Source organism: Physella acuta, unplaced genomic scaffold (assembly GCF_028476545.2).
Source record: "Physella acuta isolate Inbredline_101_S28 unplaced genomic scaffold, ASM2847654v3 ptg001434l, whole genome shotgun sequence".
Lineage (NCBI taxonomy): Eukaryota > Metazoa > Mollusca > Gastropoda > Physidae > Physella > Physella acuta.
The window spans coordinates 4,314-28,380 of NW_026732949.1; the positions used below are offsets into that span (position 1 = coordinate 4,314).

Below are 24,067 nucleotides of genomic sequence, written 5' to 3' on the forward strand. Positions count from 1 at the left end.
CTGCAGATATTTCCATCAGCGTCCACGGGTTGCCAGGAAGTCTGCTGCAAATATTTCCATCAGCGTCCACGGGTTGCCAGGAAGTCTGCTGCAAATATTTCCATCAGCGTCAACGGGTTGCCAGGAAGTCTGCTGCAGATATTTCCACCAGCGTCCACGGGTTGCCGCTGCCGTTAAATATTTAATGGCGGGGAGTACAAAATCCATGCAGCTCTTCAGCCTTAAAAAACATTTATCGACCCGGATTACGTCAAAAAGATTCAGTAATTCGGACCCGGAGCTGACTAGGGTCATAACATTACATTTATTTATCAATTTTTTTTGTACAATTGATTGAAACCCCTTGCTGTTAATAAATTAAGCATAATAGAAAAAGAGAGGCGTGTGCACCCTTTTAAAATGTATTCATTTCCAGCTAATTAATATTTTCTCTTTTTTTTTTAACGTGAAGCTCCATATAACGAGCGTAGATGTAGGGCTAATAATGATTGTTGATACCGCCGATACACCCCGTGTGGTAGATGGCGTAGGTCGGCGATCTGATAGAGCTACTTCTTATACTTCAATAGATACTGGGGGTTGGGTTGATGTGAGAGAGACATGGCGTCGGTAGTTTGAGCTCCAGAATTATTTTTTTTTACTAAATCAAGTGCTTGTTAGTGTACAACAATACTCCAGCTCCAGAACATACCCCACCAAATCAGGAGCTTGTTAGTGTACAGCATTACTCGAACTCCAGAACATATCCCAAATCAGGAGCTTGTTAGTGTACAGCATTACTCGAACTCCAGAACATATCCCAAATCAGGAGCTTGTTAGTGTACAGCATTACAACACACTATCTATATACATTATTCTGGCCCACAATTTTTTTTTTCTAACCTTAACTGCCCCTGTGTCGGTTTAACACAGTTCCTTGTGTTTTTTTTTAAAAAAGTACCTTGTGGGTGTTGTTTCTTTTTACCTCTAAACACAAAGGAAATTTCCGAAGATTGCACTTGTACAATACCTCGTTAAGGATCTTAAGACACTGCATTGAATGGTTGAATTTTAATCTCCATGACGCCGGTTGGTATAACACTAACAGCCAAGGCCGACTGCCAGGATCCGGTGTTCGGTAATCTAATTCGCCCATCCCGCCGAGATAGAGTCGCTGGACCGTATCCATTCAAATAGAAATACTTCTTGGAATCACGTAGGTCGGCCCAGTTAGATCGCAAAGGTAATTGCACGAATAGGCAAAACGTGTGTGTGTTTGTTTACTTTGATCACACGATGGTAAAACCAAAACAACACGGGCATAGATCACTTTCGATTTGACGACGAGATTCGTTCCCGCGTACAACCTGTTTCACAACCTGGGCGGGACTTCCTACACCAGCCTACACTAGTTGGCAACTCCTGGGGGAAGTGTTGTGGCCGTGGGAAAAGAAATGGACAAATTTCGATGTTTTACACCTTCCTGAGTCGGAAAAGCCCAGTTTTGCAATCTTGTTTGCGTGCGTTGTGGTGGGAGAAGAGGAGTGAACACAATAACTTGAGAACCGTTACAGTTAGGCGGACGAAATGTATTTAAAGATGAGCTTATATATAGGTTTCTTTCACAAATTCTGAGCGATTTCCGGTAACCGGAAGTGACACTTTACTGTTTCCAGCTGCTCTCGTACTCCAAACAACACTCTGTTTCACACACAACACCAACTATCAATATGGGACCAGTTCTACCTGCGGAGTTTGACAAGAGTTATTTTACCTGTTCTGTTGACCATTTGACCTGTTATATCTACATTTTATCCGCCTAAAATATATGACCTGTTCTGCTAAACCTGTTTAGCTTGCTGAGGTAACCTTTCTCCCCCCGGATACAGGATGCACTACAGGAACAGGACATGTGGAGGAGGCGGGGGTTTGAAGAAGCTCCCGCCGTACCCATTGTTTTCTCAATAACTTCCTGACTGAGTGTATGTGTCCGCCCACCCTGATTCACACTTTACGGTGATCAGCGGTTTAGATATCACGTGTTTTTGTTTCGCTGACTGCGGTCAACATGGTTAAATACTTTGATGCTTTAAATAAGATTAAAGACCTCATTATTTGATGATATTTGATGGTACAATTAAGATGCCAAATTTGCTAACTGAAGTTTTTATTTTTTAACTAGCATGCCTCTACAGCCCTTATCTTAAATGTGATCATACTGGGAATACCGGCAGTAAAAATACACACCCAACACTGCTTCATCCGGCCTACGTTTTTTGTTTAGTTTTTACTACAATGTTTTTTGTTTGTTTTTTGTGATGTTGCAAATGTCATGGCTAAAGTATGGTTATCTACTTTAAAAAAAAAATAATTAAATATACAGTAATTTTATCAACTGTATCGACGTATCAGCTGAAGTACAGTGCATCATTCATTCAGTTGTCCTCGGCACACAGCGATTATTTGATGCCGTTTTTAAGGATGTCAATAATGATTCTGTGCTTGGATTATTTCCTCGTTCCAAACCCGTTATTCTTGCTGCTTAAATCCTACAGCCTAATCCCCTACCTGTACCTACCGCCTAATTTCCTACCTGTCCTACAGCCTAATCCCCTACCTGTCCTACAGCCTAATCCCCTACCTGTCCCTACAGCATAATCCCTTGTACCTACCGCCTAATCCCCTACCTGTCCTACAGCCTAATCCCCTACCTGTCCCTACAGCCTAATCCCCTACCTGTCCTACAGCCTAATCCCCTACCTGTCCCTACAGCCTAATCCCCTACCTGTCCTACAGCCTAATTTCCTACCTGTCCTACAGCCTAATCCCCTACCTGTCCTACAGCCTAATCCCCTACCTGTCCCTACAGCATAATCCCTTGTACCTACCGCCTAATTTCCTACCTGTCCTACAGCCTAATCCCCTACCTGTCCCTACAGCCTAATCCCCTACCTGTACCTACCGCCTAATTTCCTACCTGTCCCTACAGCCTAATCCCCTACCTGTCCCTACAGCATAATCCCTTGTACCTACCGCCTAATTTCCTACCTGTCCCTACAGCCTAATCTCCTACCTGTACCTACCGCCTAATTTCCTACCTGTCGCTACAGCCTAATCTCCTACCTGTTCCTAAAGCCTAATCCCCTACCTGTCCCTACAGCATAATCCCTTGTACCTACCGCCTAATTTCCTACCTGTCCTACAGCCTAATCCCCTACCTGTCCCTACAGCCTAATCCCCTACTCGTACCTACCGCCTAATTTCCTACCTGTCCCTACAGCCTAATCTCCTACCTGTTCCTACAGCCTAATCCCCTACCTGTCATACACCCTAATCTCACCTATCCCTACAACCTAATCCTCACCTGTTCCTACAGCCTAATCCCCTCTATCCCTACATCCTAATCCTCACCTATACCTACATCCGAATCCCCACCTGTCCCTACAGCCTAATCCTCACCTGTTCCTACATCCTAATCCTCACCTATCCCTACATCCTAATCCCCCACATGTCCCTACATCCTAATCCCCCACATGTCCCTACATCCTAATCCCCCACATGTCCCTACATCCTAATCCCCCACATGTCCCTACATCCTAATCCCCACCTGTCCCTACAGCCTAATCCTCACCTGTTCCTACATCCTAATCCTCACCTATCCCTACATCCTAATCCCCCACATGTCCCTACATCCTAATCCCCCACATGTCCCTACATCCTAATCCCCCACATGTCCCTACATCCTAATCCTCACCTGTCCCTACAGCCTAATCCTCACCTGTTCCTACAGCCTAATCCTCACCTGTTCCTACAGCCTAATCCCCTACCTATCCCTACAACCTACCCAGGCATTTGTCGATGACACCATGCACGTGCCCCCGCCCTGACGATAGAGGCAAGACGTCGATAAAATGTTTCTTGAGTCTAGCACCAAGTCGCGACTTCGTTTCTCCCTCCCCATCTGTCTCACCTGGTTCCCCCCCCCCCCCCCCTTATCGTTTGTGCTAGGTTGTCGGTCGACTGTACGAGAGCCACTAAATGCCGTCACGTGACTATTGATCCCGCGCCACTGGCAAGGTTCGGATTCTCGATCTGCTCATCCTACTTTACAAACAACACCAAATCCTCTTAGACCGTGCAGGCAGTCTAGGGTTCAATCTATCCAGCTCTTGGCGGCTGCCATCATTACTACCATTACTTTTGTTTCGCTCAGTTTTTCCGGCGTTGACCCATGGCGAGGTTTTTTATTTTATTTTTTGACTTGTTGGGTCTAGTATTTGCTATTCACTTTGTAAACTTGCTATAGAAAAAAATCTATTAGCGTTTGTCATAGATTCCATAAAAGGTCGGAGGGGGAGGGGGGGATCCGCAGCTGTTCATAATTTTTTTTTATTGCCATTATAATTCAGGAAGTGCAGGAAGTAGATACGTTGGTGTGTTTGTTGACGTGTGTTGGTGTGTGTGTGTTTATTGACGTGTGTTTGTGTGTGTGTTTATTGACGTGTGTTGGTGTGTTTACTGACGTGTGTTGGTGTGTTTATTGACGTGTGTTGGTGTGTTTATTGACGTGTGTTGGTGTGTTTATTGACGTGTGTTGGTGTGTTTATTGACGTGTATGTATGGGTGTATACTGGCGTGTGTGTGTTTACTGACGTGTGTGTATGAGTGTATACTGGCGTGTGTGTGTTTACTGACGTGTGTGTATGAGTGTATACTGGCGTGTGTGTTTTTACTGACGTGTGTGTATGAGTGTATACTGGCGTGTGTGTGTTTACTGACGTGTGTGTATGAGTGTATACTGGCGTGTGTGTGTTTACTGACGTGTGTGTATGGGTGTATTCTGGCGTGTGTGTGTTTATTGACGCGTGTCTGCGTGTGTGAGTCGATACCCATGCTGCAATAAAAACCGCATTCAGATTGATTAGTTGTTGGTACAGTTCGATCTTGTTTTTATTGGACGTTAGACGGGTAGAATAGAGAGGGTGCCAACCCAGACGGGTAGAATAGAGAGGGTGCCAACCCAGACGGGTAGAATAGAGAGGGTGCCAGCCCAGACGGGTAGAATAGAGAGGGTGCCAGCCCAGACGGGTAGAATAGAGAGGGTGCCAGCCCAGACGGGTAGAATAGAGAGGGTGCCAACCCAGACGGGTAGAATAGAGAGGGTGCCAACCCAGACGGGTAGAATAGAGAGGGTGCCAGCCCAGACGGGTAGAATAGAGAGGGTGCCAACCCAGACGGGTAGAATAGAGAGGGTGCCAGCCCAGGCGGGTAGAATAGAGAGGGTGCCAACCCAGACGGGTAGAATAGAGAGGGTGCCAACCCAGACGGGTAGAATAGAGAGGGTGCCAGCCCAGACGGGTAGAATAGAGAGGGTGCCAACCCAGACGGGTAGAATAGAGAGGGTGCCAACCCAGACGGGTAGAATAGAGAGGGTGCCAGTTAGACGGGTAGAATAGAGAGGGTGCCAGCCCAGACGGGTAGAATAGAGGGGGTGCCAACCCAGACGGGTAGAATAGAGAGGGTGCCAACCCAGACGGGTAGAATAGAGAGGGTGCCAACCCAGACGGGTACAATAGAGAGGGTGCCAGCCCAGACGGGTAGAATAGAGAGGGTGCCAACCCAGACGGGTAGAATAGAGAGGGTGCCAGCCCAGACGGGTAGAATAGAGAGGGTGCCAACCCAGACGGGTAGAATAGAGGGGGTGCCAGCCTGGATCCACGTACGATGTGAACGGTGTTAGAGCAGGGTGACTAGAATCTAGGCTTCAGAGAATGAATAATACAATTACGATGATGATGAATATTTGTTATAGGCTGAACATGTGGCGGATGATAGAACTCTTTGTGTTCCAGTATTTATTTAATGGCCACATTTAATGGCCACACTTGTAACAACACTGGTATGTAAATAATAAAGTTAAGCGTGGGATATAGAGGACTTAAAGCTGTTTTGGGTGATTACTAAACCAGACGTTAAATACTTTTGTACAAAGAGTTCTACCATCCGCCACATGTGCAGCCTATAATAAATATTATCATCGTAATTGTATTATTCATTATTCGTTGTTTAAAGCCTACATTCTCGTTCTCCTATTTCAACACCTAGGACTTTTACATTTTTTCTGTGACTTATGGATAACTGACGATGGCTGTGGTCAGCTTTACCTGGGTGGGTGGTCAGGTATACCTGTAGTCTTGGCCAATCGACCCTTCTTTATATAACTGGACTTTCCCGGGTGAAATACATGGTTCAGTCAGACACCTAACTCCAGCGTGACCCTAACTGGTGAAAAGTTAACCCATGTATGAGGGGAAAGGGATGGGACTAAGACAAAGCCACACATTATCCTGCTACATGCTTTAGCGTGTAAGAAATTTTTTTTTAATGTATTCAAATGTACAAATAGATGCTGTGATCCCTACAGCGTCATGTTGGCGTGTTACACCCTGTTTGGTAGGTTAGTGTAAATAAACACAGACAGCAGTTGGTTGTAGTGACAAATCTTTCAGGACAGCTCTACCTCTCCTACACGATATCGCCACTATCTACTACCCCAGCAAACCTAACATGGCGTGTGCCAGATAAAAAATTGCACCATCCCGCAGAAACCGCAACACGAATCAAATATGTGGTACTGCTAATGCATTGAATTAATTAATGTGCTTTAACTCTGGTAATATTTTATTTACTGTATGCTACACGATATCGATGTTTACCATGCACATAGGAAGTTAAACGTTGCCAGATGTTGAAAATGCCATGATCCGTTGGTTCTACTTCGGCTCATACAATTAATCTACGTCCATCGGATGCATACAGCTTTTAAAAATAGTAATGAAACTTTGTGAAGCTCTGCGTTATCCTAGATTTTTATTCACAATTTTAATGAAACGTGTAAATATTCCAACCAATTTATTCAACGAGTTGTAAACAGCTTAACAGTTTAATGAAAATGTGTAAGGCATTTTTTACGGTAACTGTTATGTTATGATTCTGAAAAAAATGACCATAAAATTACATTTTAATGGTATTTCCTTAACATATAGATCTAGGCTATATTTGGGATTATCAAACTGAAAAAATTTTAGCGCGTCTTTTTTTTTTCAGATCAAACCTTTATTACTTCAAAATTGTAGCTAAAAGAGCAAGTTTTATACAAATCGAATCTTATTTTACGTCAACAAAATTTTAGCTAAAAGAGCAAGTTTTGTACAGATCGAATCTTTATCACATCCACAAAATTGTAGCTAAAAGAGCAAGTTTTGTTCAGATCGAATCTTTATCACATCCACAAAATTGTAGCTAAAAGAGCAAGTTTTGTACACATCAAATCTTTATTACCTCCACAAAATTGTAGCTAAAAGATCAAGTTTTGTACAGATGGAAACTTTATTACGCCCACAAAATTGTAGCTAAAAGAGGAAGTTTTGTACAGATGGAAACTTTATTACCTCCACAAAATTTTAGCTAAAAGAGCAAGTTTTGTACAGATGGAAACTTTATTACCTCCACAAAATTTTAGCTAAAAGAGGAAGTTTTGTACAGATGGAAACTTTATTACCTCCACAAAATTGTAGCTAAAAGAGGAAGTTTTGTACAGATGGAAACTTTATTACCTCCACAAAATTGTAGCTAAAAGAGGAAGTTTTGTACAGATGGAAACTTTATTACCTCCACAAAATTGTAGCTAAAAGAGGAAGTTTTGTACAGATGGAAACTTTATTACCTCCACAAAATTGTAGCTAAAAGAGCAAGTTTTGTACAGATGGAAACTTTATTACCTCCACAAAATTTTAGCTAAAAGAGCAAGTTTTGTACAGATGGAAACTTTATTACGCCCACAAAATTGTAGCTAAAAGAGGAAGTTTTGTACAGATGGAAACTTTATTACCTCCACAAAATTTTAGCTAAAAGAGCAAGTTTTGTACAGATGGAAACTTTATTACCTCCACAAAATTGTAGCTAAAAGAGCAAGTTTTGTACAGATGGAAACTTTATTACCTCCACAAAATTGTAGCTAAAAGAGCAAGTTTTGTACAGACCGAAACTTTATTACCTCCACAAAATTTTAGCTAAAAGAGCCCGCCGTGTCCCAAGCAATAAAGCACAATACGATAGGCCGAGCATGGATCAATACACCGCGACCTTTACGTTTTGATTGGTACATTACAATGGTCATTTCTCTAGGCTTTTAAATACCGGTTCGTTGTTAGCTCATGCGAGCGCCGTTTTTAAAGGCGTGGGCAGTTCAAGCTCGCTGGTCGTTTATGGTCAGCCCCGGGCACTGTAGAGGATTGATTGCTGGTGTGGTTGTATGTGTGGCTAGCTGTACCACATAACGGTCAGAGCAATTGTAGCGCTGGATGGTGCTTTATCCACTGGTGTGGTTGTATGTGTGGCTAGCTGTACCACACAACGGTCAGAACAGTTGTAGCGCTGGATGGTGCTTTATCCACTGGTGTGGTTGTATGTGTGGCTAGCTGTACCACATAACGGTCAGAGCAGTTGTAGCGCTGGATGGTGCTTTATCCACTGGTGTGGTTGTATGTGTGGCTAGCTGTACCACATAACGGTCAGAGCAGTTGTAGCGCTGGATGGTGCTTTATCCACTGGTGTGGTTGTATGTGTGGCTAGCTGTACCACACAACGGTCAGAACAGTTGTAGCGCTGGATGGTGCTTGACCCACTGGTGTGGTTGTATGTGTGGCTAGCTGTACCACATAACGGTCAGAGCAGTTGTAGCGCTGGATGGTGCTTTATCCACTGGTGTGGTTGTATGTGTGGCTAGCTGTACCACATAACGGTCAGAGCAGTTGTAGCGCTGGATGGTGCTTTATCCACTGGTGTGGTTGTATGTGTGGCTAGCTGTACCACACAACGGTCAGAACAGTTGTAGCGCTGGATGGTGCTTGACCCACTGGTGTGGTTGTATGTGTGGCTAGCTGTACCACATAACGGTCAGAGCAGTTGTAGCGCTGGATGGTGCTTTATCCACTGGTGTGGTTGTATGTGTGGCTAGCTGTACCACATAACGGTCAGAGCAGTTGTAGCGCTGGATGGTGCTTTATCCACTGGTGTGGTTGTATGTGTGGCTAGCTGTACCACATAACGGTCAGAGCAGTTGTAGTGCTGGATGGTGCTTGACCCACTGGTGTGGTTGTATGTGTGGCTAGCTGTACCACATAACGGTCAGAGCAGTTGTAACGCTGGATGGTGCTTGACCCACTGGTGTGGTTGTATGTGTGGCTAGCTGTACCACATAACGGTCAGAGCAGTTGTAGAGCTGGATGGTGCTTGACCCACTGGTGTGGTTGTATGTGTGGCTAGCTGTACCACACTTTTCTAACGGTCAGAGCAGTTGTAGCGCTGGATGGTGCTTGACCCACTGGTGTGGTTGTATGTGTGGTTGTATGTGTGGCTAGCTGTACCACATAACGGTCAGAGCAGTTGTAGCGCTGGATGGTGCTTGACCCACTGGTGTGGTTGTATGTGTGGTTGTATGTGTGGCTAGCTGTACCACACTTTTCTAACGGTCAGAGCAGTTGTAGCGCTGGATGGTGCTTCACCCACTAGTTGTTTACGTTTAAAACGTAATTGTTCGCAAGTGGACTTAAAAGTGGACTACGTTTATTTTTTGTGTTGCCTGCCTAATTGAATGGCGAGGGTTCAGTATTGTTTATTGTCTACGAATTAGATATATCCTGCGTGCTGTTCGTTTTAGGAATAACATCGGTTTTAGTATCAAGTACATTTACTATACATAATAGATCATAACTGTTGCCTCTTATATGTAAGGCAGGTAAGCCTCTGCCAGACATTACTGAAACATTAAGACAGTAGTGCCCAAATAAGACATCAGTACTTTTATAAGACAGCGATGCCACTATAAGACAGAAGTGCCTCTATAAGACAATAATGCCCCTATAAGACAGCAGTGCCAGACGAAGCACTAGTGCCCATACACATCATTGACCTGGTGTGCCAAGAGAAAGGATGTATAGATTACAGCTGTGACTCAATTAAGTCGATTTTTTTTTTTTAAACAGACTGGAAATAACGAATACAATACACACAAGCTTTTGTTGGATCTAGTCTAATCCAGTCGATTTTTAAAACAATTGAAATAACGAATTTAATGCACAAATGCTTTTATCGGAGCTCCATTGATGCATGACTAACATCTTGTCGCTACTGCCAATCAATGTCTTCTGTTCTCCGGTCTGGCAGCCATCTTCTATTATTCACGGCGTCTGTACTTCACACCCGACCCCCTGGTCCCCCACACGCATTAGCTGAATGGGGGGCGTCTTAATTATTGGTCAGGACTAGGGTACTTCAGACTTTAAGGGGGAGCTTGATGAATTGTTAATGTCTTCTATTTTGTGTATTTATTGCTTATACAAACTCGTGGCGCTGTTTTACCAATAAATGATATACATTTTGAAAGAACTTGAAAATCAACATTGTAGTGAATTCATTACTATGGATAAAAAGTAATATAAATAATGTAAGAACCTAGATATCAACATTGCAGTATATTCACTAGTTTAGTTGCAGGCTTATAAATATTCGAGTTTTCTACCCTTTCACATCAGTTTAAATTAATTACTTTAACTAAATTATCTTGGGCCTGTGACAATAGATTTTAAAAACTTGGTTATTTTAAAATTCTTTTTTTTTACTAAATAGTAAGGCATCGTTCTGTTTTTTTTTTAAATGAACAATCTTGTCTCCCTTTATTACCACAGGACGTTCGTGTAAACACGGTGGTTCCCCTTTAATGTGGTCTCACCAAGCAGACTATCAGCAATGACTCCCGTGAAATGACTTCCTGGCTGACTTTAAAAAGATAGTTAAATTCTCATTCTGCGCGATTCCCAGTTGTGGAAATAGCGAGTCCATGGTGACAGCTTTTTATCTGGATGCTTTTTTTTAAAAAAGCTTTTTTTTCTTTTATTTAAGTCTTCAGTCGTCCTACCAGCCTCGTTCCCTCTTCATCACAATTCCCAGTAATTTAATTTCATCCCACTTCTGTCTGACTGATCCGTTACTTTAGTATCATCTATTTGAATTTTGATCCACGTTCTACAATACATCATCTTTGAAGTATTTGAAGTTAGGAGAGTGTGGTGTTCTTTGTTCTAGATGGTTTAATTTTTTTTCTGTAACCTGTTCTAGTTTGTCATATATATATATATATATATATATATATATATATATATATATATATATATATATATATATATATATATCCGTGTCAGATAGTTTCGTTTATTCTGTACCCTGTTTGTCGTATATCTCTGTGTCAGATAGTTTCGTTTATTCTGTAACCTGTTCTGTTATGTTGTTGCGTGTCAATATTTTAATTCTTCCGATTTTTTATGTATCTACTACTACTAGAGCTTATGTCACAATCGTGTTTTGTTTTGTGTCAAATAGTTTTGAGTTTACTCTGCCAGCTGTCTTTATGCTTAATGTAGGCTACACTTCTATTTGATGCATTAATTTATCATAGTTTCCCTTTATTACCATAGTTTCCGATATAGTTGACTGCAGCCTCTTGTTAATAACGTTACACTAATACATCACCATTTGTTCACATCGTAGTTCAACTAAATTTAAAGCAGTTTATGTACAACACCAGCCGTCTCAGTGATGGGAAAAGTAAATAAATCTAGACAATATGTGTGGAAGTCGGCCCCTGACAACAACTCAAATCGCCTCAATATTTTCACAGATAAAGGACCCTAATTAGGGAAATGTGGGAGGGGGGAGACTTCAGAAAGCTTTCTCGTGAGGTTTTGATCAGTGGGTTTTTTTGCTCCTCTGATCCCACCGTCTGTGATACCCTTTCATCTACGTATCTCATGGCTCCCTGCCTGGCCCCAGACACCATTGTTGTTGTAAAGCCGATAGGATTAGGTGTACCGCTGTATCTGGTTCTCTTGGTCAGAATCATATCGATGTTGCTAAAAGTGGCCAACTCTACTGTTCCATACAGCAACCTTCTAGTTGGGTTGTGCTAAACTCTAACTACTTTCATGTTGATATTGAGGACAACTCTAACTCACCACTATCTAATTGAACTTATGACCAACCCTCCAATCCCAGCAACCCTTTATTGTGGGTTGTGTTAACCTGTAACAAACGACTACTGTTTTGATGTTTCTAAAAGTACCCAACAAAAAAAAAACAAGGAATCCAACTCTGGTTGTCTGAGCGACCCCCCCCCCCACCACCTCACTCCCCTACACTGAAGGTTGTGTTAAAAGTGCTCAACAGGACCATCTGCCCTGCCCCAAGAAGCCTCAGACGGACCCTCTGCCCTGCCCCAAGAAGCCTCAGACGGACCCTCTGCCCTGCCCCAAGAAGCCTCAGACGGACCCTCTGCCCTGCCCCAAGAAGCCTTAGACGGACCCTCTGCCCTGCCCCAAGAAGCCTCAGACGGACCCTCTGCCCTGCCCCAAGAAGCCTCAGACGGACCCTCTGCCCTGCCCCGAGAAGCCTCAGACGGACCCTCTGCCCTGCCCCAAGAAGCCTCAGACGGACCCTCTGCCCTGCCCCAAGAAGCCTCAGACGGACCCTCTGCCCTGCCCCAAGAAGCCTCAGACGGACCCTCTGCCCTGCCCCAAGAAGCCTCAGACGGACCCTCTGCCCTGCCCCAAGAAGCCTCAGACGGACCCTCTGCCCTGCCCCAAGAAGCCTCAGACGTACCCTCTGCCCTGCCACAAGAAACCCCCATACTCCCCCGCCAAGTTATATTTCCATTAGCACCGCGTTAACTGCTAGTGATTGATAGTTGTGTTTCTCGAGTGATAAAATATTCACTTACTTCATCTAGACGGCCCGTTCAGAAAAATGAATAAAAGACAGATAAGCTGCCGCCCAATTTTGTTTTCGTTATGATTATTGACTGCTAGACGTGATTGCTTTCATACGCTGCTCCTGGCTTCCCTTTGCTGGTCAATTTTCTCTTAACTTGATGTATCGATTTAGTCGTGGATTGTCGGGAAACTTTATTTATTTATTTAGAGAAAGTACATTACATGGGTCAGACAAACTTTAATAGATTCATTGGCTGAGTGGATAGTACAGGAGCTTGGGACGTTACTGGTTGCAGGGCTGATTCTAGAAACATTATATACGGGTCTCCTAAACTTGTGTTTTTTACCTGATGTGCCATAAACCCATTGTATAAGCGTCCCCTATACTGGTGATTTATCCTGATATAGTCACTTATTGTATAAGCGTCACCTATACTGGTGATTTATCCTGGTATAGTCACTCATTGTATAAGCATCACCTATACTGGTGATCTATCCTGATATACTCACCCATTGTATAAGCGTCACATATACTGGTGAACTATCCTGATGTGCTCTATCATTTTGTGTAGACAAATACAATTATCATCGTCTCCTCCCCCATCTTTACTCAAATAATTCGGGCTATGGCCACGTTTAGTGTGAAGATACCCACTACCTGTGAGCTTCGTTAGCGACACTTCTACATTTTAATAACGGACATTATCCCCCATCTCCGTCCACTCGTCCCCCCCCCTCCCTCCTGTTATATTCTACGCTCAACTTGCCTATTTTCAAGTTAATAATTTTTAAATCACAGTCAATGTTTTAATAGAAACCCTAGGATGCGTGTAAAGTTCAAGCGCCACAACCCAAGCTGCTCTCGAGTTATCTTCCCCTTGTGTTAATGCCATCTAAATGTTCATCATTCTCAAGTTTCAGTCTCGTATTTCACATCCATCTATTCCTACATGAAAAAAAAACTATACGGCCTACGTTTAGCATTGCGAAATATTTACATCGTCTTAAGGAATTTTTTTTTAATGATTGAATGTCCAAGAAAATAGAATTGTATTATTTCTTTCAAGTAATTAAGTTTGGTTCGATATTCTGTGGCAGTTTGTTGAATGTTCGGTGTAAGGCTAGATATGTTTGAATAATTGATTCTTCTAGCCGGGCCGTCGTTTGTTGGTGTAGGGACATTTGAAGCTCTCTAGAGGGCTGATCTAGTTGGTCGTCTTTTGTTGGTGTAAGGACATTTGAAGCTCTCTAGAGGGGCTGGGTCGTCTTTTGTTGGTGTAAGGACATTTGAAGCTCTAGAGGGGCTGATCTAGTTGGTCGTCTTTTGTTGGTGTAAGGACATTTGAAGCTCTCTAGAGGGACTGGGTCGTCTTTTGTTGGTGTAAGGACATTTGAAGCTCTAGAGGGGCTGGGTCGTCTTTTGTTGGTGTAAGGACATTTGAAGCTCTCTAGAGGGGCTGGGTCGTCTTTTGTTGGTGTAAGGACATTTGAAGCTCTAGAGGGGCTGGGTCGTCTTTTGTTGGTGTAAGGACATTTGAAGCTCTCTAGAGGGACTGGGTCGTCTTTTGTTGGTGTAAGGACATTTGAAGCTCTCTAGAGGGGCTGATCTAGTTGGTCGTCTTTTGTTGGTGTAAGGACATTTGAAGCTCTCTAGAGGGACTGGGTCGTCTTTTGTTGGTGTAAGGACATTTGAAGCTCTCTAGAGGGGCTGATCTAGTTGGTCGTCTTTTGTTGGTGTAAGGACATTTGAAGCTCTCTAGAGGGGCTGGGTCGTCTTTTGTTGGTGTAAGGACATTTGAAGCTCTCTAGAGGGACTGGGTCGTCTTTTGTTGGTGTAAGGACATTTGAAGCTCTCTAGAGGGACTGATCTAGTTGGTCGTCTTTTGTTGGTGTAAGGACATTTGAAGCTCTCTAGAGGGGCTGGGTCGTCTTTTGTTGGTGTAAGGACATTTGAAGCTCTCTAGAGGGGCTGGGTCGTCTTTTGTTGGTGTAAGGACATTTGAAGCTCTCTAGAGGGACTGGGTCGTCTTTTGTTGGTGTAAGGACATTTGAAGCTCTCTAGAGGGGCTGGGTCGTCTTTTGTTGGTGTAAGGACATTTGAAGCTCTCTAGAGGGGCTGGGTCGTCTTTTGTTGGTGTAAGGACATTTGAAGCTCTCTAGAGGGGCTGGGTCGTCTTTTGTTGGTGTAAGGACATTTGAAGCTCTCTAGAGGGGCTGATCTAGTTGGTCGTCTTTTGTTGGTGTAAGGACATTTGAAGCTCTCTAGAGGGGCTGGGTCGTCTTTTGTTGGTGTAAGGACATTTGAAGCTCTCTAGAGGGACTGGGTCGTCGTTTGTTGGTGTAAGGACATTTGAAGCTCTCTAGAGGGGCTGGGTCGTCTTTTGTTGGTGTAAGGACATTTGAAGCTCTCTAGAGGGGCTGGGTCGTCTTTTGTTGGTGTAAGGACATTTGAAGCTCTCTAGAGGGGCTGATCTAGTTGGTCGTCTTTTGTTGGTGTAAGGACATTTGAAGCTCTCTAGAGGGGCTGGGTCGTCTTTTGTTGGTGTAAGGGCATTTGAAGCTCTCTAGAGGGGCTGGGTCGTCTTTTGTTGGTGTAAGGACATTTGAAGCTCTCTAGAGGGGCTGGGTCGTCTTTTGTTGGTGTAAGGACATTTGAAGCTCTCTAGAGGGGCTGATCTAGTTGGTCGTCTTTTGTTGGTGTAAGGACATTTGAAGCTCTCTAGAGGGGCTGGGTCGTCTTTTGTTGGTGTAAGGACATTTGAAGCTCTCTAGAGGGGCTGGGTCGTCTTTTGTTGGTGTAAGGACATTTGAAGCTCTCTAGAGGGGCTGATCTAGTTGGTCGTCTTTTGTTGGTGTAAGGACATTTGAAGCTCTCTAGAGGGGCTGGGTCGTCTTTTGTTGGTGTAAGGGCATTTGAAGCTCTCTAGAGGGGCTGGGTCGTCTTTTGTTGGTGTAAGGACATTTGAAGCTCTCTAGAGGGGCTGGGTCGTCTTTTGTTGGTGTAAGGACATTTGAAGCTCTCTAGAGGGGCTGGGTCGTCTTTTGTTGGTGTAAGGACATTTGAAGCTCTCTAGAGGGGCTGGGTCGTCTTTTGTTGGTGTAAGGACATTTGAAGCTCTCTAGAGGGGCTGATCTAGTTGGTCGTCTTTTGTTGGTGTAAGGACATTTGAAGCTCTCTAGAGGGGCTGGGTCGTCTTTTGTTGGTGTAAGGACATTTGAAGCTCTCTAGAGGGGCTGGGTCGTCTTTTGTTGGTGTAAGGACATTTGAAGCTCTCTAGAGGGGCTGGGTCGTCTTTTGTTGGTGTAAGGACATTTGAAGCTCTCTAGAGGGGCTGATCTAGTTGGTCGTCTTTTGTTGGTGTAAGGACATTTGAAGCTCTCTAGAGGGGCTGGGTCGTCTTTTGTTGGTGTAAGGACATTTGAAGCTCTCTAGAGGGGCTGGGTCGTCTTTTGTTGGTGTAAGGACATTTGAAGCTCTCTAGAGGGGCTGGGTCGTCTTTTGTTGGTGTAAGGACATTTGAAGCTCTCTAGAGGGGCTGGGTCGTCTTTTGTTGGTGTAAGGACATTTGAAGCTCTCTAGAGGGGCTGGGTCGTCTTTTGTTGGTGTAAGGACATTTGAAGCTCTAGAGGGGCTGATCTAGTTGGTCGTCTTTTGTTGGTGTAAGGACATTTGAAGCTATCTAGAGGGGCTGGGTCGTCTTTTGTTGGTGTAAGGACATTTGAAGCTCTCTAGAGGGACTGGGTCGTCTTTTGTTGGTGTAAGGACATTTGAAGCTCTCTAGAGGGGCTGATCTAGTTGGTCGTCTTTTGTTGGTGTAAGGACATTTGAAGCTCTCTAGAGGGGCTGATCTAGTTGGTCGTCTTTTGTTGGTGTAAGGACATTTGAAGCTCTAGAGGGGCTGATCTAGTTGGTCGTCTTTTGTTGGTGTAAGGACATTTGAAGCTCTCTAGAGGGGCTGGGTCGTCTTTTGTTGGTGTAAGGACATTTGAAGCTCTCTAGAGGGGCTGATCTAGTTGGTCGTCTTTTGTTGGTGTAAGGACATTTGAAGCTCTCTAGAGGGGCTGGGTCGTCTTTTGTTGGTGTAAGGACATTTGAAGCTCTCTAGAGGGGCTGGGTCGTCTTTTGTTGGTGTAAGGACATTTGAAGCTCTCTAGAGGGGCTGGGTCGTCTTTTGTTGGTGTAAGGACATTTGAAGCTCTAGAGGGGCTGATCTAGTTGGTCGTCTTTTGTTGGTGTAAGGACATTTGAAGCTCTCTAGAGGGGCTGGGTCGTCTTTTGTTGGTGTAAGGACATTTGAAGCTCTCTAGAGGGGCTGATCTAGTTGGTCGTCTTTTGTTGGTGTAAGGACATTTGAAGCTCTCTAGAGGGGCTGGGTCGTCTTTTGTTGGTGTAAGGACATTTGAAGCTCTCTAGAGGGGCTGATCTAGTTGGTCGTCTTTTGTTGGTGTAAGGACATTTGAAGCTCTCTAGAGGGGCTGGGTCGTCTTTTGTTGGTGTAAGGACATTTGAAGCTCTCTAGAGGGGCTGATCTAGTTGGTCGTCTTTTGTTGGTGTAAGGACATTTGAAGCTATCTAGAGGGGCTGGGTCGTCTTTTGTTGGTGTAAGGACATTTGAAGCTCTCTAGAGGGGCTGGGTCGTCTTTTGTTGGTGTAAGGACATTTGAAGCTCTCTAGAGGGGCTGGGTCGTCTTTTGTTGGTGTAAGGACATTTGAAGCTCTCTAGAGGGACTGGGTCGTCTTTTGTTGGTGTAAGGACATTTGAAGCTCTCTAGAGGGGCTGGGTCGTCTTTTGTTGGTGTAAGGACATTTGAAGCTCTCTAGAGGGGCTGGGTCGTCTTTTGTTGGTGTAAGGACATTTGAAGCTCTCTAGAGGGGCTGATCTAGTTGGTCGTCTTTTGTTGGTGTAAGGACATTTGAAGCTCTCTAGAGGGGCTGGGTCGTCTTTTGTTGGTGTAAGGACATTTGAAGCTCTCTAGAGGGGCTGATCTAGTTGGTCGTCTTTTGTTGGTGTAAGGACATTTGAAGCTCTCTAGAGGGGCTGGGTCGTCTTTTGTTGGTGTAAGGACATTTGAAGCTCTCTAGAGGGGCTGATCTAGTTGGTCGTCTTTTGTTGGTGTAAGGACATTTGAAGCTATCTAGAGGGGCTGGGTCGTCTTTTGTTGGTGTAAGGACATTTGAAGCTCTCTAGAGGGACTGGGTCGTCTTTTGTTGGTGTAAGGACATTTGAAGCTCTCTAGAGGGGCTGATCTAGTTGGTCGTCTTTTGTTGGTGTAAGGACATTTGAAGCTCTCTAGAGGGGCTGATCTAGTTGGTCGTCTTTTGTTGGTGTAAGGACATTTGAAGCTCTAGAGGGGCTGATCTAGTTGGTCGTCTTTTGTTGGTGTAAGGACATTTGAAGCTCTCTAGAGGGGCTGATCTAGTTGGTCGTCTTTTGTTGGTGTAAGGACATTTGAAGCTCTCTAGAGGGGCTGGGTCGTCTTTTGTTGGTGTAAGGACATTTGAAGCTCTCTAGAGGGGCTGGGTCGTCTTTTGTTGGTGTAAGGACATTTGAAGCTCTCTAGAGGGGCTGGGTCGTCTTTTGTTGGTGTAAGGACATTTGAAGCTCTCTAGAGGGGCTGGGTCGTCTTTTGTTGGTGTAAGGACATTTGAAGCTCTCTAGAGGGGCTGGGTCGTCTTTTGTTGGTGTAAGGACATTTGAAGCTCTCTAGAGGGGCTGGGTCGTCTTTTGTTGGTGTAAGGACATTTGAAGCTCTCTAGAGGGGCTGGGTCGTCTTTTGTTGGTGTAAGGACATTTGAAGCTATCTAGAGGGGCTAAAAGACGTTGTTCCAAATGAACCGGAAGTGGCTATCTCTTACCTGCAATGTTCATCAAAGATTAATTTTACATTTTATATTTTCACACGAATAGAAAAGAGTGTCTGTCTATTGTGGTTGGTGATGATGCAGAAGTGGACTAATGGTATATTGTTGCTATGGGCGCCACCACCAAACACCTACCACTATTATTTTACAAATAACCTTTCAATAATTAAAAAAATAAACTTAGAAATTACATAGTATTGAATTTAAAACCTAAAGTTGTTATTCAAAGTGTATGTTTACATTGAAAATATATTCCAAACGAGCGAATATTCCCGACTTATTATATAGCTCAAATAGTTTCATTTGATTAGAGTTTGAACACGTGGGATAACTGCCGTTATAATTGTTGTCACAAAACAGTGGTAGGGGGGGGGGGGGGGGGGATTTTAGGTTCCCATCCCAATATATTTCTTGGTTACCTAAATCATTACCAGTATCTGTAATATCTACATTGTAAATGGAGATCCAAATATTGTATCATCTAATGGTTTTTATACCAGTGCCAAAGTGATCGAAAAATACGAATCCAACTTGGCAATCACTTAGATTTATATATATATATATATATATATATATATATATATATATATATATATATATATATATTTTTATATATATATATATATATATATATATATATATATATACAGAATTACCTCTGTATTCATCTATCGGGCTCAAACGTACTGCAACATAATCAAACTTTTCCATTAGCTAGATAAAATCTCATTTCCGTTAGCAACATGATATTTTCTATTTCTCCATATGCCGAGAACTCCGGTATCAGTGAGGGCCCTATAATGAACTGGGGGAAAAATCACATTAAAAAAATGTCCACATTTTCCTTCGATTCTTCAAGTCTCAGTGCGGGAGTAATACTTGGGTCAGTTGAGACATCAATGTTTTTCTATCAGATGAGAAAATGCGTTATTTTATTTTGACATTATCATCACTAGTGTTGAGAGTACAGTAGAAACTGGTTTTTGATTATTGAGCCCGTCCGTACCAACATTACACCAACACCAGGTCATACGATTGATGTAACAGAATTGTGTATTGTTAAACTAATATCTAGGCCTTGGCTGTAAGGTACTTGTTTGATTAGGGCAATCCGTAATTTACATACACAAATGTCAGTGCCGCAATACACATGAGTCATTTGATACCAAATACCTCATCTAGTGGTGGGGGGGGGAGGCAAATATTATCTGGATAATCCACAAAACAATAAGTAAATTTGTAAAAAATATCAGTTTTATTAATATCGCATTGGCATTTTTTTCAAAATAAATTTCTTTGTTATAGAAGTAAATTTTCTCCTTCATACCTAATTATCCATAGGGCAGATGAAGTAGAGTTCATATGTTTCTTGGCCCCTGGGCATGTGAAGGATGGTAGTCAGCACAATACCCTACCCCTGTATTTCCCAAACGTGAAACAGGTAGGCATTAGAGCTGGGTGGTACGTCCTGTATTCCCGATGTCGGACTCGAGACATTCGGACTAGCAGCCGAACATTCTGCCATTCAACCACGCCGTTCCATCTTCCTTCGTCTTGCTTAAGTGGAAAGTTCACTGTAAAACAAAGGGATGAAAACTGAAATATTCCGCTTGTCATGCCTATAATCTTCACTAAGTGCCTCCCGTGTGCTTAGATTTTTCCATTTGTTAGGAGTTCCGGCGTTTCGAATATTTTTTCCCTTCTAAACCCCCAGTTGTCAGAAAAAAAATATTGAGTCCAACCAAAAGGATATGTGAAGTTGTTATTGTTGATCATACGTTTTTAAAATGTGATCCTACATTATGTTTGTCGTATTTTTAACGGCTTCGTTTTCTATTTATTGTGATAGCCTACCATTTGCTTTTAGCCCTAATGTATTTTTTTTTAACTTAAAAACAAAACAACAAAATAAGGTCAACGTGCAGGCACGCAATGTTTACACCAGTTCACCCAGTTAAGGGGAAGCTATCGGTGATTACTCTGTATTGATAGCTATTCAAGCGGTAGCTTCCCTTGACACAATGTCGCCGCAATGACGAGTGTCAACACCGGGTATCGATCGAAAACCCGTCCTCCCGCCGTGAAATTGTTCAGGTAACGCCAGTGTTAGCTTAAGACAAACCCACACAATAGACGGGCCGACCGTTTAGAGAATGTTCACCTGGTTTGATGACGTCCCCACAACGTTTGTTTGACCAGGTAGTTACACTAAGTTGGGAGGTATGCTTGTTATGCTGGGTAAGGGATACATGCGGGGTTTTATTTGTGTGGGTAGCTGTCAGATCCTGGACATTACAACTTGTTAGGTTAGGTTGAAATGGACTCGTCATGGATAATAAAAGGATGCAATAATGTTGTATTACATCATAATTTTTTCTGCTTCTATTTATATTTTGTTCAGTACCTTTTTTATTGAAAGTAATTTTTAATTTTTTTTTACTGGTATTTTAGAGGTACCTTCCAACAGCTTGAGGGGGGGATGCGTTTAGTGCTCCTGGCAATTGGGGGGGGGGGGGGGGTTATACGTTTAGTGCTCTTCACAGAAAGGTGTCATAAATGTAGTGCTCTCGTGTAGTGTCAAAAGTTGAATGCTGATGACAGTGGGGGGGGGGTCATAAAAATTAAAGGAATAGTGTGTTTTATATACAGCGGCAGTAATAAACAAGTTAGAGGTCAGTTTGTGTTTTGACCATTAGTTATCCCACCGCGGTTTATTAATGGAGTAAATATAACTTCCTCACCTGAATGGCAGGGGGGGGGTAGAAACTACTACCCATACCCCCAAAATAAAAACTTAACAAATTTCCGCTATTGGCGATGGTGCGTTCGTGTCTCCGTATCTTTACCGTTTAAAAATGAATTTACGTCGTATAAACTAAAAAAATACAATCTTAAATCTATTGGATATGTATATATGGGCGTATAATATAGCCTTACGGTAAAGGTCACTGGCCAGGTCGCAAGAGTTCCTAGATGGACTTCAAAGGCCACGGGTTCGTGACCAAGACGAGCCACATAGATGGAGGCATCCGGCTGTGATCCGGTATGGAGAGGGGTGGGCGCCGCTGTACGACACTTTGTCTAAGATACCACTCTGTGGTCCCCACCGACCCAAACTAAGGCTAAGGGTTTATTTCGATTTAGGCTGCCCCACTCACTGCCACCCCCATTCCCCAAGGACTGAAGCTGTATCCTGCCACTAGATGTCAGCCCGTGGTCTATGAATGAAGTCAATATCATCCCCGACACCTGCCGTTTGTGTAAGCAGACAGGTGAACCCTGGCGTCCAGGAGGTGTGATGAACTACTGACCCATCATATGGTGCTCTTAACGCACTGAGTTAGTGCTGACACTGGTTGTTTTAAATACAGGGTACATAACGTGATACTGGTAGAAAATATGATAGTTGTATATGAGGCGCATCATGTCATACTGGTAAAAGACGATAGTTACGACACGAGGTGCCTAAACTAATGATGTGGTATAACGCCTTGATCCCTCCCGCGGGTGGGGATAAGTTCTGTAGACTTTGTCTGACTGGGGATTTTTTCTTTGATAAATCCATCAAGGAAATCAATAGCCAGACGAATGTTTGTATTTACCTCACGTCGTACTGAGATCTCTTGGGAAATTTTTCCTTCATATTCCAACCATCAGTCATGTCCGAAATATTTAGTAGGGACCGTAGCCTTAATACCCAGGTTTTGGACTTAGTCATAGCACCATTGTAGGTGCTGTAGCCTTAATAACCAGGTTTTGGACTTAGTCATAGCACCATTGTAGGTACCGTAGCCTTAATACCCAGGTTTTGGACTTAGTCATAGCACCATTGTAGGTGCCGTAGCCTTAATACCCAGGTTTTGGACTTAGTCATAGCACCATTGTAGGTGCCATAGCCTTAGTACCCAGGTTTTGGACTTAGTCATATAACAGCCATATAACTTTATAGGTTTAATAGCCTGAGTACCCAAGTATAGATAAATGTAAAGCCTCCTAGTATGTACTGAAGTCATATTACAAAGGTTGTATTATGAGCATAATGTTATCTACCAAGTATAGCCATAGTTGTAAATAGCTGTAACTCGTTGTAGCGCCAGCTCATGCTCCAAAGTATCCATGTTTGAAATAAGAATATGCTACTCCATACAACATACTACCATCTGACCCTGTGTTTATGTACCACATACTACCAGCTGTTTTCTCTCCGTTTGTTATACCAGTGTACATGTACAGCACACTACCATATGTCCCCTTGTACAAGAACAAGATTGTACCATCTATTTTCTCCCTTTCAGTTCCCGGAACATGGCTTCTATCAAATCGTGGATAAGCTCCTGTTGTTCCGGTCTACATGTACAATACACTACCATCTGTTCCGGTGTACATGTACAATACACTACCATCTATTTTCCCCCTTTCAGTTCCCGGAACATGGCTTCTATCAAATCGTGGATAAGCTCCTGTTGTTCCGGTGTACATGTACAATACACTACCATCTGTTCCGGTCTACATGTACAATACACTACCATCTGTTCCGGTGTACATGTACAATACACTACCATCTATTCCGGTGTACATGTACAATACACTACCATCTATTTTCCCCCTTTCAGTTCCCGGAACATGGCTTCTATCAAATCGTGGATAAGCTCCTGTTGTTCCGGTCTACATGTACAATACACTACCATCTGTTCCGGTGTACATGTACAATACACTACCATATATTTTCTCCCCTTTCAGTTCCCAGAACATGGCTTCTATCAAATCGTGGATAAGCTCCTGTTGTTCCGACACGACTGCGCGGACCCCAACATCCTACAGAAGGTCACCAACGTGTCTGACGTCAAGGATGGATGCCTTATTGAAGTCGTGCTATCAGGTCAGTTGTTTTTTTCTTGCAACTTTTAATTGCAACTCGGCGTGGTCGGATGGTAGAGCTTACGGCTGCTAACACGACAGTCCTGAGTTCGAGACTATCGAGCGTTTCTGAGTTCACCCAGCTCCGGTGGGCATCTAACTCACGTAAGGGAAACTATTATAGAGGCTGGACATAGTGCTGACCACACCACCACCCCATGTACGTCGAGGTGATTGAAACAGGTGCGCTCTACTTCATCTGCCCCATATATTGTGGATTGGATACGAATGGGATGAGATGATGATGAACTAATAATTTTAAGCAAATTATGGCTGCTGTTTTCAATGATCACATTTTTCAGTATACGAAATGCGATAAAATGCGTTTTTTCTTATTTTAAAAATGTGTGTTAGTAATTCATTAACTATCCTGTCGTGTTATATGCCTAACAATTTAACCCTCTGATAAATGTTATGGTTATGTTGTCGTAAAACGTACGTCCATATGTTATAAACTAGAATTCAATGACCGCAGGCCAATGCT

The 24,067-nt window shown here is 43.2% G+C and overlaps 1 protein-coding gene across 1 annotated transcript in view; it reads left to right on the top strand.

Moving 5' to 3' along the window:
* Positions 1 to 23,409: 23,409 nt before the first annotated feature.
* The window catches only part of LOC131927724 (serine/threonine-protein kinase D1), a 61,035-nt gene continuing 60,377 nt past the window's right edge, over positions 23,410 to 24,067 (top strand). Inside the window, exon 1 of the mRNA XM_059283507.1 lies at positions 23,410 to 23,545. The gene's annotated coding sequence lies outside the window, so the exon portion shown is untranslated. The remainder of the gene's footprint in view (positions 23,546 to 24,067) is intronic.